Source organism: Petaurus breviceps, unplaced genomic scaffold, assembly GCF_028583685.1.
Source record: "Petaurus breviceps papuanus isolate PSGF00001 unplaced genomic scaffold, PetGlider_PUasm1.0 220, whole genome shotgun sequence".
NCBI classification, from domain to species: Eukaryota; Metazoa; Chordata; class Mammalia; order Diprotodontia; family Petauridae; genus Petaurus; species Petaurus breviceps.
The window spans coordinates 17,934,585-17,950,133 of record NW_027185876.1 but is presented as its reverse complement, the minus strand read 5'-3'; the positions used below and the strand labels follow the sequence as shown (position 1 = coordinate 17,950,133).

Genomic DNA, 15,549 nt, shown 5'->3' with positions numbered 1-15,549 from the left:
TCATTCACCACCTTGGTTCATGCCCCTGCTTACCAAGTGTCTGATCCAATCTACATTTTTCAGAATGGTTTGACCAATATTTGCCTTCTATGGAGTAGGGGGGTAGGAGGTTTGCAGGGATATAGGTTCATAGGATCAGAGCTTTCTGAGACAGAATGGACTCAAGAAGGCCATGAAGGGAAACTTCTTGACAATAGGAACCATTCATTCTTTGTATTTCTATCCCTAGCACCTAGCATAATGCTTGGTATAGGAGGTCCTTAATAAATGCTTACTTTTTGAGATAAGTGACTTGCCCAGGGTCATGCAGTTAGTAAGTGGCTGAGGCAGAATTCCAACTCAGGTCCTTTTGACTCTAATCCTAGAGCTCTAGCCACTACACTATGCCGAACCCTGCCTGGATACTCTAAACATAGTAATTTCACAATAAATATCCACAGGATTGAAGTATATCGAATAGAGGGCTGAGAGTGGGAATGCTCCTCTCCCTTCTGGACCATCTGTGACACTTGACCTGCAGTAGAGTCTTGGCCTCTTCATTTGTACATTGTCATGGGAATTCTTTTCCCATTTTGCCTGGGGCATAGATTGGGAGATGCCTTGTGGATGAAATCAAATCTGTTTTAGAGGCAACATGGTATAATGGTAAGAGTGCTGACTGTAGACTCAGGACCTGATGCCAAATTCCAATTTTGAGATTTCATAGCTGTGTGACCTTGGGCAAATTTCTCTTCTCTGGGCCTCACTTTTTCCATCTGTAGTGAAAGGATTTACCTCTAAGATTGTCTCTACCTCTAAATCTCTAATGCCTTAGTACAGACAAGTCTCTGCAATCTTGCAGACATGGAAACTGAGGCCTAGGAAACTTAAATGGAAGCCTAAGTTCAAGCAAGAAGCCCTCAGAGAACCCCATCCTGATCCTTGACTCCTACATAAATTTAAGGTTTAGAGTGAACCTGGATAAGGGTCATATAAACCAAATGAAAACAAACTACATTAGTGACTTTCCCTTTTCTTTTGGTTCTTTTTTTGGAGGGGGTCAAGTGACTTGCCCAAGGTCACACAGCTGGTGTCAAGTGTCTGAGGCCAGATTTGAACTCAGGTCCTCCTGATTCCAGGGCCAGTGCTGTATTCATAGGACTTTCCCTTTTCTAGACCTACCCCAACCAAACAGCTTGTGTATAATACACCTACTTTTCTGCTTTAATTATCTGTTTCTTTAGTTCTTCTGGGACTCCACATTGACTTTGTTTAACCTTACTGTGATCCAGCTACATTTCTTTTTGCAAATCAATCTATTTCTGAAATTTGGTAAAAATCAAATTACTACAAATATAAGTATAGTAATATTTTCAATGCACCAGGAGGGTAATTATTTAAGGAAATTCATAAGTACATTTTTCAATATAGGGTAGCTAGGTGACTCAGTGAATAGAGTGCTGGTCCTAGATTCAGGAAGACTCATCTTCCTGAGGTAAAATCTAGCCTTAGACACTTACTAGCTGTGTGACCCTTGGCAAGTCACTTAATCCTGTTTGCCTCAGTTTCCTCATCTGTAAAATGAGCCAGAGAAGGAAATGGCAAACCATTCCAGTTTCTTTGCCAAGAAAACCCCAAGTGACATCACAAAGAGTCAGATGTGACTGAAATGACTGAACAACAACAATTTTTTTCAATATAGTGAATGAGATTTTTTTTTAATGAATTGACTATTCTTTCAAGATTTTGAAGTATCTATGATTTCCTTGTGGTTGGGGTAGATCACAGCTCATTGATGATCACTTATTGATGTGACTCTTGTTCACGCTTTTCCATTGGTTTTCTACAGGGAGTCCATCCAACAAATTAGAGACCTTCCTCTGGGTCTCTGGGTCCCAATGGAGTATAACCTCAATGAAGTATGCCTCGGTCTCTAAAGAGACCTGCCCACCCCCTTTTCTGGTCATATATCTCTTTTCTGCTATTTTTATACTTCTTATATACTATTCTTCATTGATTGTAAGCCTAATCATGCCCACCATGCATCTCCATTGCCCTTTGGGTGACTTACAGTTGTCATATGCCTGGGATGGTTATTTCAGTTATTTCAGCTCTGTCTTATTCTTCATTACCCCATTTGGAGTTTTCTTGGTGAGTATACTGGAGTGGTTTGCCATTTCCTTCTCGAGCTCATTTTATAGATGAGGAAACTGAGGCAAACAGGGTTGAGAGACTTGTTCAGGATCACACAGCTAGCAGGTGTCCGAGGCCAGATTTGAACTCAGTTCTTCCTGACACTAGGCCCAGTGCTCTATCCACTGAGTCACTAGCTGTCTTTCTTCATCATGGAATGCCTATTACCATATGGTACTACCAAAAGGATATTAATGTTAAAAAAGAGTCTCATCTGTTCTATCTCAGGAAAAAGCTTGAGATCATCAAAAATCTGGCACAATTCTCCAAATCTAATCCATCCTCCTCCCAATCTCCTTCCCTTTCAGTTCTGGGACCAGCTTATAATCTGTCTGCTGTGTTTTTCAAAATTCATTCAGCCGAAATATCTGTATATGAACAACAGACATTCTTCATCCACTCCTTTTTTCCCTTTGTGGTTTGTTAGACTGAATTCTTATGAATGACAATACATCTCACTTAGGAAGGTCTGAAATATTCTGGAGTTGGATGCAACCATCACAGCATTATCCCCAAATTGGAGCATCCAGAGGCTTTATCATCCATAGGAAAGCCTTCTTCCATTTGGACTCAGCATTGGACAATACATCAGCAAATGCTTATTAAGTAAGCTTCATCTATGTGTCAGGAGGTACACCAATGCCCTTCAGATACAAAAATAAAAGTAAAGATGTCTCTGCCTTCAAATAGCACATAGTCTATCAGATGTCCTCATTTGCTGTGGTACTTCCAAAATGTCAAACAGCCTTCTCCCGGTTTTATGTCTCATTTGATCTTAATAAAGGCAATAAAATTATCCCTTAATTTATTTTTTCATGGATTTAAATAGATCAGGTTTGTTAGGTGAACAAGAACTGTTCATTTATCTATTCACCCACTCAGAACATGCTTGAATACATTAAGTTAAAAGGTACCAAGAGGAACTGATTATAAGGTATTATCACTGCTCCCTGGGTCATGAAGGAGAAATTAACCACACACAACTGACTCCAAGGGCCACTCCTCACATACCTGGTGTGTTCCACAGTGTAGACACAGAGGTCAGTGTTATTGGCAGTCTCTGATAGGTAATGACAATAACACTCACTGTTTAAACTGGGAAACAAGGAACTGCATGATTCAGCCAAGAATCATCTCCTTCATCTAATAGTAGATTGCATTCAGATAGTTCCAAATTCTTATAACCACTATTCTTTTAAAATTTCTTGTATTCTTAGCATCCTGCATTCTATGATAATTGCTTCTGGATTTGACATCCTCCAGGGAAGGGGTTCTGGGGCCAGGTATTTTTTCCTCTCTGTGGGGCAAATGGGGAAACTGAGGTGTAATTTAGCAAGATAATTTCAATCTATCAACAAGCATTTTTCGTACCACCTACTATGTTTTCCAGTACATCACAGAGGCTATGAGAAAAATCTGAACCTAGGTCCTTACCCTCAAGGCCCTTGTAATCCATTTAGGAAGATAAGCCATAAGTATATGAAACCAGAGTTTATTATTTTGTAACAGTCACTTGACGATTAATCATGAATTTATTAACTTATGAATCTCCTATATGATAATCTTGAAATACTAAATTCTTGTAATGTCAGTAAATGTTTATTAAGCACCTACTATGTTCTAGGCCCTGTACTCTTACTTGGACTGATCATATACTCATGCCCTACCTCTCCAATTGGACAATAAACTAGTTAAGAGCAGGGCATATATTTTATATGTGTTTGTTGATATCATTCATTCAATAAACTTGTGTTAAATTCTTTCTAGGTGCAAAGCACACAGACCTAGAATAGCACTATACACACATACACACATATGCATATGAAATAAGACAGCTAGATGGAATAATAGATCAAATTTGTTAGGTGAACAAAGTGTAGATGGAAAACCAGATCAGGTTTATTAGATGAACAAGAACTGCTTTATCTAGTCACTCACTCAGAGCAGCCTTGAATGCATTAAGTTAAAAAGATATCAAGAGGAACTCATAGACAGAGGGCTGGACCTTGAATCAGGAAGACCTGAGTTCAAATCCAGCCTCAGACTCTCACTACTTTTGTGATCCTGGGCACCTTCTGTCTGCCCTAGTATGGCGATAATAATAGCACTGCCAGGTTGTTGCATAGATCAAAGGGGGTAATATTTGCAAAATGATCTGCAAACCTTAAAATGCTATATAGGTGCTAGTTATCATTATCATGAATGCTATAAATAATTATTTTGAGGGAAAAATTTGTTCATTGATTCAATACACATATAGTAATTACATAATAATATTTACATAGCATTTTAAAACTTCTAAAGCACATTGTATTACATATGAGTTTCTGGATAACTCTGCTAGGCAGGTACTAATATCCACATTTTAGGGTTATGGTTAGGGTTAGGGAACTGAGGCCTAGAAGTGAAGTGACTTGGTCATGGTAACATGATTATCTAAGAATTAGGAAATGGGCTCAGATTTCCCTGACAATGGGGTTCTATCTGCTGTGCCATCTTGCCTCTATTGTTCTTGCATATTTTAAGCATACTAAATGCTAATCTATTAAATTTGACTCATCATTTTAACATGTCAGAAATTTGTGGGATTCTGACCTTGTTTACCTTATGTATTAGGTACTTCTCCCAACTTTCTAATATCAGTAAAATTGGTAAGCGTGTTATAGACTCATTTATCCAAATCATTGACAAGAATACAGAGCAGTATAAGGCCGAGGACCTCTAGAGTACTGTACTAGAGATGTACTTCCAGTTAAATTAGACACAATCCTCTTGGGTGATTATAGGGGGCATGGAAAAGAGGATATAAATAGGAGAGAGATTTTAGAGGCAGAATCAACAGGACTTGGTAACTGATTGTATTTGTGGGGTAGGAAGAAGAAAAATAGGGCCATCCATTAGAGTTAGAAAGAACCTTAATCTAATCTAAACGTCTAATTCAAAGCCATAATTCCACAGGAGAGGAACTGAGATGCAAAGAAGTGATATGATTTGCTCAAGGTCACATGGGTAATTAGTAACACAGCTGGGATAAGAACCCAGGTCCACTGACTCCAAACTCAACAATTTTCCAAGAATAAAATTTATCGAGATGACAAGACCAGGTTACTAGAAAGAGAATGTGGTGCCACCATTATAAATATAAAAAAGTTGGGGAAGGGGAAGATTTGGAGAAAAACAGAGGAATTCTGTTTTCAATATGTTGAGTCTGAGGTGCCGATGGGACGTTTATGGGCACAGCAGGCAATTGGAAATATGGAATTGCATCTTTGAAGAGGAGTTGGGAGGTGGGGGCTAAAATACAGAGTTGGGAGTTTTCTGCTTAGAGGTGATAATTAGAGTTATGGAAGCAGAAGTTCACCAAGGAATAGAGGCTATCTTGGGGAGGGAACCAAGGAAGGGACATAGGGAAATATCCATAGTCAAGAAAACATTAGGATTTAATTGAATTTGGTAAAATAATTTCAAACCATTAACTGTTTATTAAATGCCTTCTAGGTGCCAGGACTCATGCTAAATACTGGGGATACAAATAAGAAAAATACAGCCCCTGCCTTCATGGAGTTTACAATCTAATGGGGAAGGCAATCCAAAAAAAGAGACTGAAAAGTGTGGCGGGTGGGGAGCCAAGTGCTACCTCACCCAGCACATGTCATTCCATGGAGTGGAAGCCAAGCAGAGCTGTGATGGAAAATCCAGTTACCAGGAAGGTTGGGAGCCTTCTATAAAGGAAGGCTCTGGGAGGAGGTTAGTCCTCTACCTTCCACACCAGCTGCAATCTTGGGGGAGAAGTGACTGAGGGTGAGTTGAGAAAGTGAAGATTTTCCATTCTTCATGGTGATCAGCTCACCCTGGGAGGGAAGGCAACTTGTTCCATGGAGTAGAAGGTAGGCCAGGCTGCTAGGAGAGAATGGAGGAGAAAGCAGGAAAGAAGACATGGGAGGAATCATCAGGCAGATTAGAGTCATGAGGAGACAGTGTCATGGAAGCCAAGAGAGGGGAGGATATAAAGGCAGGGAGCAAGGTGGGGGTACAGTGTCACATGCCACTGAGAGGTTAAGGAGATTGAAAACAGAAAAAGAAATGTCATCGACTTTGACAGTCAGGAAGTTATTAATGCCATTGGAGGAAGTGTTATGACAGACTAGTGGAAGTAAGATTACAAAGGTTGGAAGAGTGACTGGTGGGGAGGAAGAAGGAGCAGCAAGTGTGGGCTACTCTTTAGAGATATTTGGCAGTGAGGAGAGGTAGGGAAAAGGACAAGTAGGTAGCTCATTGGATTAGAACCCAGAACTTAGAATCAGGAAGACCTAGGTTCAAATCTGACCTCAGAGACATACTAGCTGTGTGACCCTGGGCAAGTCACTTAATCCTATTTCTCTCAGTTTCCCATCTGTAAAATGAGCTGGAGAAAGAAATGGCAAACCATTCCAGTATCTTTGCCAAGAAGGCACTAAATGGGGTCGCAAAGAGTTGGCCAGGAAAATGATGCAATAACAAAGAGAAAAGGATAAGTGTGGGAGGATTGTGATATAATCAAGGGAAAATTGTTTATATAAAATAGGTAAGGAGGGAGCAATGCAGAGGCCAGGAGGAGGGAGAGGCTGAGAAGCATGAGTGAGGGGCGGCTAGGTGGCACAGTGAATAGAGCACCAGCCTTGGAGTCAGGAGGACCTGAGTTCAAATCCAGCCTCAGACACTTAACACTTACTAGCCATGTGACCTTGGGCAAGTTACTTGACATCTGTAAAATGAGGGGGTTGGATTAAAATTTCTCTAAGAGCTACTCTAGTTCTAAATTCTATGAATTGTTGGATTACTATTAAAAATAGTGATATAAAATATATGTATAATATATATGTATATATGTAATATAAAATATTTTACTTAAGAACACTTTATATGCATACTTTATTTGAAAGGCAGCTAGATGACACAGTAGATAGAGTGCTGGAGATTGGAGTCAGGAGGACCTGAGTTCAAACCTGACCTCAGACACTTGCCAGTCATATAATCCTGGGGGAGTGATTATAAGTACTATCTGCCTCAATTTCTCAACTGTAAATAGAGATAATAATGTCACCTACCTCCTACGGCTTTTGTGAGGAATAGGTAACATTTGTAAAACATTTAGTACAATGCCTTACACATAGTGGGCACTTCATAAATGTTTCCCCCCCCACCCTTAATTCTCAGAACATTCCTTTGAGGCAGATTGAGCTGATATGATTATGCCCATTTTATAAATGAGGAAACTGATCTCCCAGAAGTTGACTTGCCCAAGGTCACACTGTTGCTAGATGGTAAAGCCAAAACTCAAATTCAGATCTATTGATTCCAAGTCCATTCCTTATCTACATTACATTAGTTTTCTTGCCTGCTTTAGCCCCCACCTCATTCCCACCGAATCAGTCATTCATTTGATTGCAGGGTCTGAATTTACCAGATGTTTGAGCATTATTCAGACACAGCCTGGGAATCAAGTTTTTTTTTTCTGAAACCTAGCCCAGCAGGGCTCTGGACATTTGGATTATGCTGCTTTCCTGACATTCATGCCAATAAGGATTTCCTCCTCCTTGTTTGGAGGTGACATCTCGGGCAGTGTGATTTCCCACATGCAGGCTTGGCCGAGAGGGCAAATACGTTGCTGGCAGTGCTGTGAGCGCCGGTCACAAGCATGAGCCGTCCTTGGGACAGTCAAGCAATGGACATCCCCGGCACTGACGGGAGGGCTGGTTATTGTCTCTGCCATACTTGTTGCTATTCCATCTGCCTTTCCCTGCAGGGTCTCTCCTTGTCAACCAGACTCACACTTGAGCTGTTTACAGCGATGATGGCTTGAGGCAGGCAGGTGCCTGAACAACAGATTCAATGAATCACACAGATTTATAGAATTTTGAACCAGAAGGGGCCTTAGAGGTCATGTAGCCCAACCTCTTCATTTTACAGAAGAGGAAAATAAGGTCCAAAAGGTATTGACCTGACTAGGTTAGGTTGCATAGCAGATGGGGAACAGAGTCAAGACTAGAACCCACAGTAAAACCTCAGCTTTATACTCCCATGTTCAAGCATCCCATCTGAAGCTGCTGACTGCCAGATTCAGGGTTGGCCCTTTGGTATCTAAAGCTGCAGTTGGGGGAAATCACCACGTAAGACCTGGTGAAATTCTTTGTTCTGGAGTTGCTTGGGTGACGCACAGATATAACAGCTTAGGAATTCTCAATGGTTATTTCTTTTAGCATCATAGTCAAAAAAATCTACCCTCCAGATGTGCTCATAAATGTATCTCCTCTCTGTGGCTTGGGGCAGAATTATCCTCAGAGTTCCAAATGCCATTCCTTCCCTTCCTCTCCCTCCTCCCCAACTTCTCTATGTTTTGTGACATCCTAAGATTAGATTCTAAGCTAAGCAGGTTTGTGAGCCCAAGACTTCCCTTGACTGGCCTCTTCCTAAACCACACCATCAATAACGATCACTCAGAGATCCTTGTACAGACCCCTGGCAATCTAGCCTGATTTCTCTGGGCCTCAGGGGGTCATCGTGGTTCCCTGTGCCGTCTTATTTCAACACTCACCGGACAGCGGAACACAGCCAGCTGACTTCTTTTTCTATCCCCATTTCTCCACCTTCCATCATCCCCCTGTTCCCACCACTACCCAACTCCTCCACATTGTTCCTAGGCCAGTGTTGATGGAGGAAGAGCACAATCCAAGAGCCAAGCTCTAACCTTACACAATGGGAGTAAATTTTGGAGCAGGAGTATCCTTCCTATGTCATACTTGCCACCAGAACACTGGTCCTGCCACTTTAAATGAGCAAATGAGGTTGGCTGATGCTTCAGCCACCGGTGTAACCGGATCTCCATGGGCTCTTGAAAAATGGAACTCTTTTCAGCAGCAAATGTTTGCAATTAACTTTAACATATGGTGGAATTTGTTTTTGTGTCTGTAAAGCATGATAGACTCCAAGTGTCTGGCAGAGAGAGCACTAGGGATGTCATTCCCCTCTGCTTAACTAACAGAAGGCTTGTCCGGTTTCAATGTGGGCATCAGGGCACTTGGTGAGAGAAAGAATGAATAATCAGGGGTCTTGAAACCTCTCCTAGGATCAGGAAGAAAAATACGACTTCCTTAGTTGGTGAACCATCTTTCTGAAAGCACACTTACCTGGCCAACATGAGTAGCAAGCTTGGAAGCTCTCTTCCAACTGTGATAGTGCCCAGAGGTCTCCTGTCTTGAGGAGTGTGGTACATGGTTCCCAGCCTTGGTTGCTGATCTGGTATGGAAACCAAGTGCCCAGACTTCTGACTAAAGCTCTGATACAACAGTGGTGCTATTGTCTTCAACTCTCCAGATGTTTTCAGGAAGAACATATCTGTCTCATTCCAAATAGGAATCCCACATCTGACCGTCTGAGGTCCAATATAATCTTCTGTAATGCAGTAGAAAGAGCATTGGATACATGGAGTCTGAGGAACAGGGTTCAAATCTTGGCTCTGCTTCTTATTCTCTGAAGGTCACTTCAGCAAGTTGCTTAGTCTCTTTGGGTCTCAATTTCTTTAACTATAAATTAAGAAGATTGAAATAGATAACATCAAAAGTATCTTCTATCTCAATCAATAATTTTACATATTTAAAATCTTCTAGATATTCAAAATTCTTATATATTTAAAATGTTTGAAATTAATGTTGTAGATTGAGGGACAGACAGGGAAATAGGAAAAGCTAGAGAGAGATTTTCTTGGTTGTGATATTCTCCCTGCCACTGGTCTCCTCAAATTAAAATCATGATTTGGGTTGGGATTGGACTACCTAATCTCTGGCATTATTCCCAATTCCAGGATTCTATTATTCTATGATACTAGTACCTACTTTTAATTATTTGTTAACTAAAACAAGAGGTACATATATGTCTTACCTTGTGAGCTGGCTTTATGTTTGATGTAAGCTGAGTTCACAGCTAATTAGCCCCCTGACTGAAAGCTTCAGTTTTTAAATTCCTTAGATTCTATTTTAATGACATGTAAGCAGCAGGACCTGGATTTCTTGTCCCCCAACCCATTCTGATTTTTTTCAGAGAGTAATCAAGCATTTGTTCAACAGCCCTTGAGGTAGCTTGGGCTTTTCCAGTGGAATAAATACCCGTTAAATTGAACTGAAATGAATTGGGTCAGGGACTAGTTAAAAGTTTATCACCCCAAACTGTCTATTGATATGGCATTGTAACAGTTTCTCCAGACTACATTTTATAGGATATTCTCTAATTACCCACCATGCTATGGAGATATAGAAAAGCTACCAAAAATTACAGTGGCTGAATATCAAAATCCTATTCTATTTATTTGCAGCTCTAAAGACAAAATAGTTGATGCATGAGGAGTGTTGTGATAAACAAGGAGAAAGAGGTGATTTACATATCCATGCCACAAATATCTATAGAGGGTATACTGGTGATAGCATCATTTTGCATGTAATGCAGAAATACAAAAAACAGCACATTCCCCTTGCTCTCAAAGATCTTACGATCTATTCAGACAGGAAAGGCATAAACAAGTGAAAAAGTTAAATAATAGGATGGGACAACAATAATAAGAGAGGTGTCGGGACAGGATATTCAAAAGATATAGATGAAAAGAGAAAAGGGTACACCAGATATTGGGACAGGAGTCAGAAGAAGGGTCTGGGTTCTAGCTTTGGATTTCCCTCTTGCTAGCCTCGTACCCTTTAGCTAGTCAATTATTTAACCTCAGTTTCCTCAACTGTAAAACAGAAATAATAATACTTGCTCAGCCTTCTACACAGGGCTATAATGAAATCCAAATGTAATAAATGAAATTACTTTGAAAACTATAAAATGCATAGGAATGTGGGCTCTTCTTACTAAAAGATTGTCACAAAGAAAGTGCTAAAGGAATTTCTATTGTCATCTACAGTGCCTAAAGTGGCAAGGAAGCCTTCATGGAGGAGAAAATGGGACAGGAAGGATGGAATTATAGACCCTCAGAGGTGGAAGAAACTTTCCAGGTGAAAGAAAAAATAACTTTATTTAGCTTGATAAGGAGACAAGAGAAGAACTTTTCACTAACTGTCTGTATGGTGGGGAACCTGCAACCTCGAGGCCACATGTGGCCCTCTAGGTCCTCAAGTGTAAGCCTTTGACTGAATCATACTTGAGGCTTTGAGGGCCACATGTGGCCTCAAGGTTGCAGGTCCCCCACCCCTGTTAGACAAATTACTTAGTGATTTCCATATGTGGAGAAGGATCTTCCAAGCTACAGGAATACAGCGATATGCATTTGGACAGCCTTCTAGAGTGCCTTCTTCTTTCTTCCCATCATATTCTTTCTCCAGAACCATTTTGGTGGTCATTTTAGTCTCTCAAATAAATACATTAGAAAAGTCTCCCTCATCTTTTACAAATTAAAAGATAATGTTTTTTGCAAATTAAAAAAATAAAGTTTTTGCAAGTTAAAAAATAAAAGTTATCTGGCATATATGTACGACAGTGCCTTGTTTACCACAAGCACTAAACAAATAAATAAGTAAATAAATATATGATCCAATATAGCAGGGTCCCTCTTTTAGAGGGCTCCCTTATAATATGCTACAATATTTACACTTTTGCCCATTTCCCCACTGTGACAATTTTAACTGGTTTTTATTCCTTTTTTTATCTTTCCTAGAAGTAAAATACCAGGGTGGATTCAGTTGTGTCCTAAAGACAAAAATGTTACCTTCACACTTTAGTTTGGGTGTCTTAAATGCATTTAATGCAATCATTATTTCATTATCTCAAATCACATGCAGCTGTGATTGCTTATGTCCACGGGCCCGGAGCTCTCATTAGCCTGCTTGGATTCCTACCTAAGACATGATTAGCTGATATGAGATCGAGCCCAGACTTCCTTTGCTGGAATGGAGTTTAGGGCACTAGAGGGTGATCCTGTCTTCTGTCTACAGGGTCATCAGGGCAGGTTGATGGTGAGACCTAAAATCTCAATTTCCATTGTTGCAGGGACAGTTCCCACATTTATTCTATTAGTTCGCTGAACTCTGACCTTGCACTCTCTATTGTGAAAATGAAAACATGGATCCAATCAAATAGACCTTTGGGTAGCCGGATCTCAGCAGGACCATTTCTAAGCTCTCTTGCCCCCAGCCCTTGGATTGATAACACCCTCTTGAGGCAATCTCCAAATATAGTCTAGACTCATTATCTAGCCTTCTTTTGTCTCCAAGACTCAAAAGGACTGAAGTGTACTTGGTGAGATAATGGGAGTAAATGATGAAACAGGAAATCCATCTCTGGGCAGCTCTTGACAAGGCAGTGGTGGCTTAGTTAAGGAATGAGGTAATGAGTTTGGGCTATTCAGAAGAGGCTTCATGCAGTCTTAAGGTCTCCTCTGTCAGTGAACTTGTGTCTGTGTTCTGGTCTTAGAGGTTGGTACCCCTGGCTGTACAAGTTACTTCTTCTTTTGGTTAGTTTTTTTTTTTTTTTTAACCTGGAGTCCCTGAGAATCTCAGAAGATTCCTGGTCCTCAATACGCACCCATTGAGCCAAGAATCAACATTCAATTCCTTCATTCATGCCTTCCATCAAGTCCCTTGTTATACTTAGAAGACAGGTTTTTATTATATTGGCTTCCCTGGCAAAATGTTCCCCTGTGAAGCATAGCTAAAAAGGTAAGTGGCATTATAAATGGACCTTTTAATAGCCATGCTTCCTGCTGATAATAATAGCTGACATTTATAGCAGTTTATGGTTACAAAGCTCTTTACATTCATTCATTTGAACCTCACAATAGCTGTGTGATTTATGTAGCCAAAAGCCCTATTATCTCCATTTTACAGGTGAGGCAATCAAGGCACAGAGAAATTAAGGGGCTTGTCCATGACAGCATGAGTTAGCAACTGTCAGCATGCCAGGACTAGAGCCCAAGACTCCAAGTAGAGCATTTTTTTCCACTAATGCATGTGCTCTCTCATGATGTTCTGTTTAATCTTTACAGGGGTTTTCAGGGCAATTTGACTCCATGTGTGGGTGTGTTTACTTGGGATACGCCAAGCCAACAGCAACTCTTGATTTCATGCTTGTGGATTCTCCATTTTATGGTTTGCTTGGAATCCATGGCTCATTTCTTTCTGTCACCTAGCTCACTCCTGGACCATCTCCCACTGCCTTCCCTACAAGTCCATCCACACAGCTGCTATATCCACTAGAAAGAAAACTGGATATATAGTCACAGGTCCTGGGTTCAAAACCTGACCCTACCACTTAGTACCTTTGTGGTCCTGGCCAAAACATTTCACATCCTTTCATACTCCCTTTGTTTTATTATTTTAAAAAAATGATGGGATTGGAATAGAGGGCAGATACTTTCAGATCTAAGCCTATCATCACAGATCTTGGAACTTATTAAAACAAAATTGCTTCAAATATTCAATTCAATTAAAAAACATTTAACTACCTACTATGTGCAAGATATGGTGTCAAGGATATAGATATGAGTTAAACACAGTTCTTTTATTCAAGGAGATCATTATCTAAGAGGGTTGGTTTTATATATATATAAAATAGGTTCATAATTTTATTGTTGTTTTGCAGTTGTTTCCAACTCTTCATGATCTTGGTAAAGATGATAGAATGGTTTTCCATTCCTTTTTTTTAAGCAATTGGGGTTAACTTGCTCAAGGTTACATGGCCAGTTATTTTGTGTGGGTGTTATGTATCTGAGGCCAGAACAGATCCCGGGTCTCCTGACTCCGGGGCCGGCGCCTCTTACTGCACCACCTGGTTGTCCCTGCCATTCCCTTTTCCAGCTCATTTTACAGATGGGGAAACCGAGGCAAACAGGGTTAAATGACTTGCCCAGGGTCACACAGGTAGTTAAGTATCTGAGGCTGAATTTGAACTCAGGTCTTCCTGACTCCAGGCCCATTTCTTTATCACCTAGCTGTTCTATATATGGTGGCATAGTAGATAGAATGCAGGACTGGTGAATCTGATGACATCAGTTCAAGTCCTACCACTAACTATGTGACCCTGGGCAAGTCACTTACCTTTTCTCTGCTTAAGTTACCTCATCTGTTAAATGGAGATAATAATAGCAATTATCTCCCAGATAAGATAATTTTTTGCAAAGTGCTTTGTTCTTGGATTGAGTCACTGATAGAGTAAAATGAGCTAGAGAAAGAAATGTCAAATGATCCCAGCACCTTTGCCAAGAAAACCCCATAATGGGGTCACGGTCAGATACAATTGAACAACAGTAACAACAAAATGTTATATAGATGCTATTAAATTGTTATTATTATTAGATAAAGCAGAATGTGATGGATTCAGAGTAGAGTGCTAGACAAAGTATTCTAAAAATTTTGGGGAAAGAGATTTCATTTTCAGCTGTGGGGAAAGGAGTCCATGAAGCAAGTCAAATAAAAATAGGAATTTTAACAGAAAAAGATGAATGAGAAGTTCATTCCATATATGGAGCAAAGGGCATGAATTTGTATGCATTTTGTAAACATTTATATATGTATATGTTGTATCCCCATATAGAATCTAAGCTTTTTGAGGGCAGAGACTAATTTATATCTTTGAATCCCTGGCACTTGGAATATTATAGTTATTTAATACACTCTTGCTAATTTAATAATAAATTCAAACAGTAATCATTTCAATTTAGTTGAAATATAAGATATAGGGGTACATGGAATACAACTAGAAAGTTAGGTTGGAGCCAGACTCTGTAAGGCCTTGAATGCCAGAATGAGTAATTTTTATTTTATCAGGTAGGAAATGGGAGTTGTTGGAGGGTTTTTAAGTAGAAATTCTGAGTACCAGGATCACCCTTACCATACTGCTCCAAAAGTAATGCCACATAAGTAACCTCTTTTATTGCAAGACTTCTGAGTCACATGGTCAGAATGGAAAACCATTACTATGATAGTGATATGTATAGTATACTGGGGGAGGTAGGGTCTGGAGGAGAAAAGACCAGCTGGCTGCTATTACAGTACTCTGGGCAAGAGGGCAGGAGCACTAAAGACAAGATTATTCAAGTGAGGGTAGAAAGGATAAGCAGATTCCGACTCAGAGTCGGGAAGGCCTGACCGAAATCAAAGGTCTAGGCCAAAATTTAAAAACCATATATTCTCTCAACAAGACAATTAAATAACCAAAAGTTGCCTCTATTTATTTATCAGGATCTCAGAATATTTCATGATCAATATTCAGAACCTCATTTTTACCTATGAAGGAAACAGACCTTTTCAGAGTTTGCAAATTGTTGGATTATTGACCAAGTCCTTTTACTTCCCTGGGCTTTGTTTCCTGTGTGTGTGTGTGTGTGTGTGTGTGTGTGTGTGTGTGTGTGTGTGT

At 40.1% G+C, this 15,549-nt stretch overlaps 1 protein-coding gene and 1 long non-coding RNA gene across 3 annotated transcripts in view; one reads left to right on the top strand and one right to left on the bottom strand.

Annotated features, from left to right (window-relative positions):
* The window catches only part of LMX1A (LIM homeobox transcription factor 1 alpha), a 197,062-nt gene that overhangs the window by 113,912 nt on the left and 67,601 nt on the right, over nt 1-15,549 (top strand). The gene's annotated exons all lie outside the window — the stretch shown is intronic.
* Nucleotides 1-15,549, bottom strand: part of LOC138166214 (uncharacterized) — a 150,962-nt gene that overhangs the window by 105,688 nt on the left and 29,725 nt on the right. For both annotated transcript variants that reach the window (XR_011169568.1, XR_011169569.1), the window contains exon 2: nt 9,339-9,734. This is a non-coding gene — a long non-coding RNA (uncharacterized lncRNA). The remainder of the gene's footprint in view (nt 1-9,338; nt 9,735-15,549) is intronic.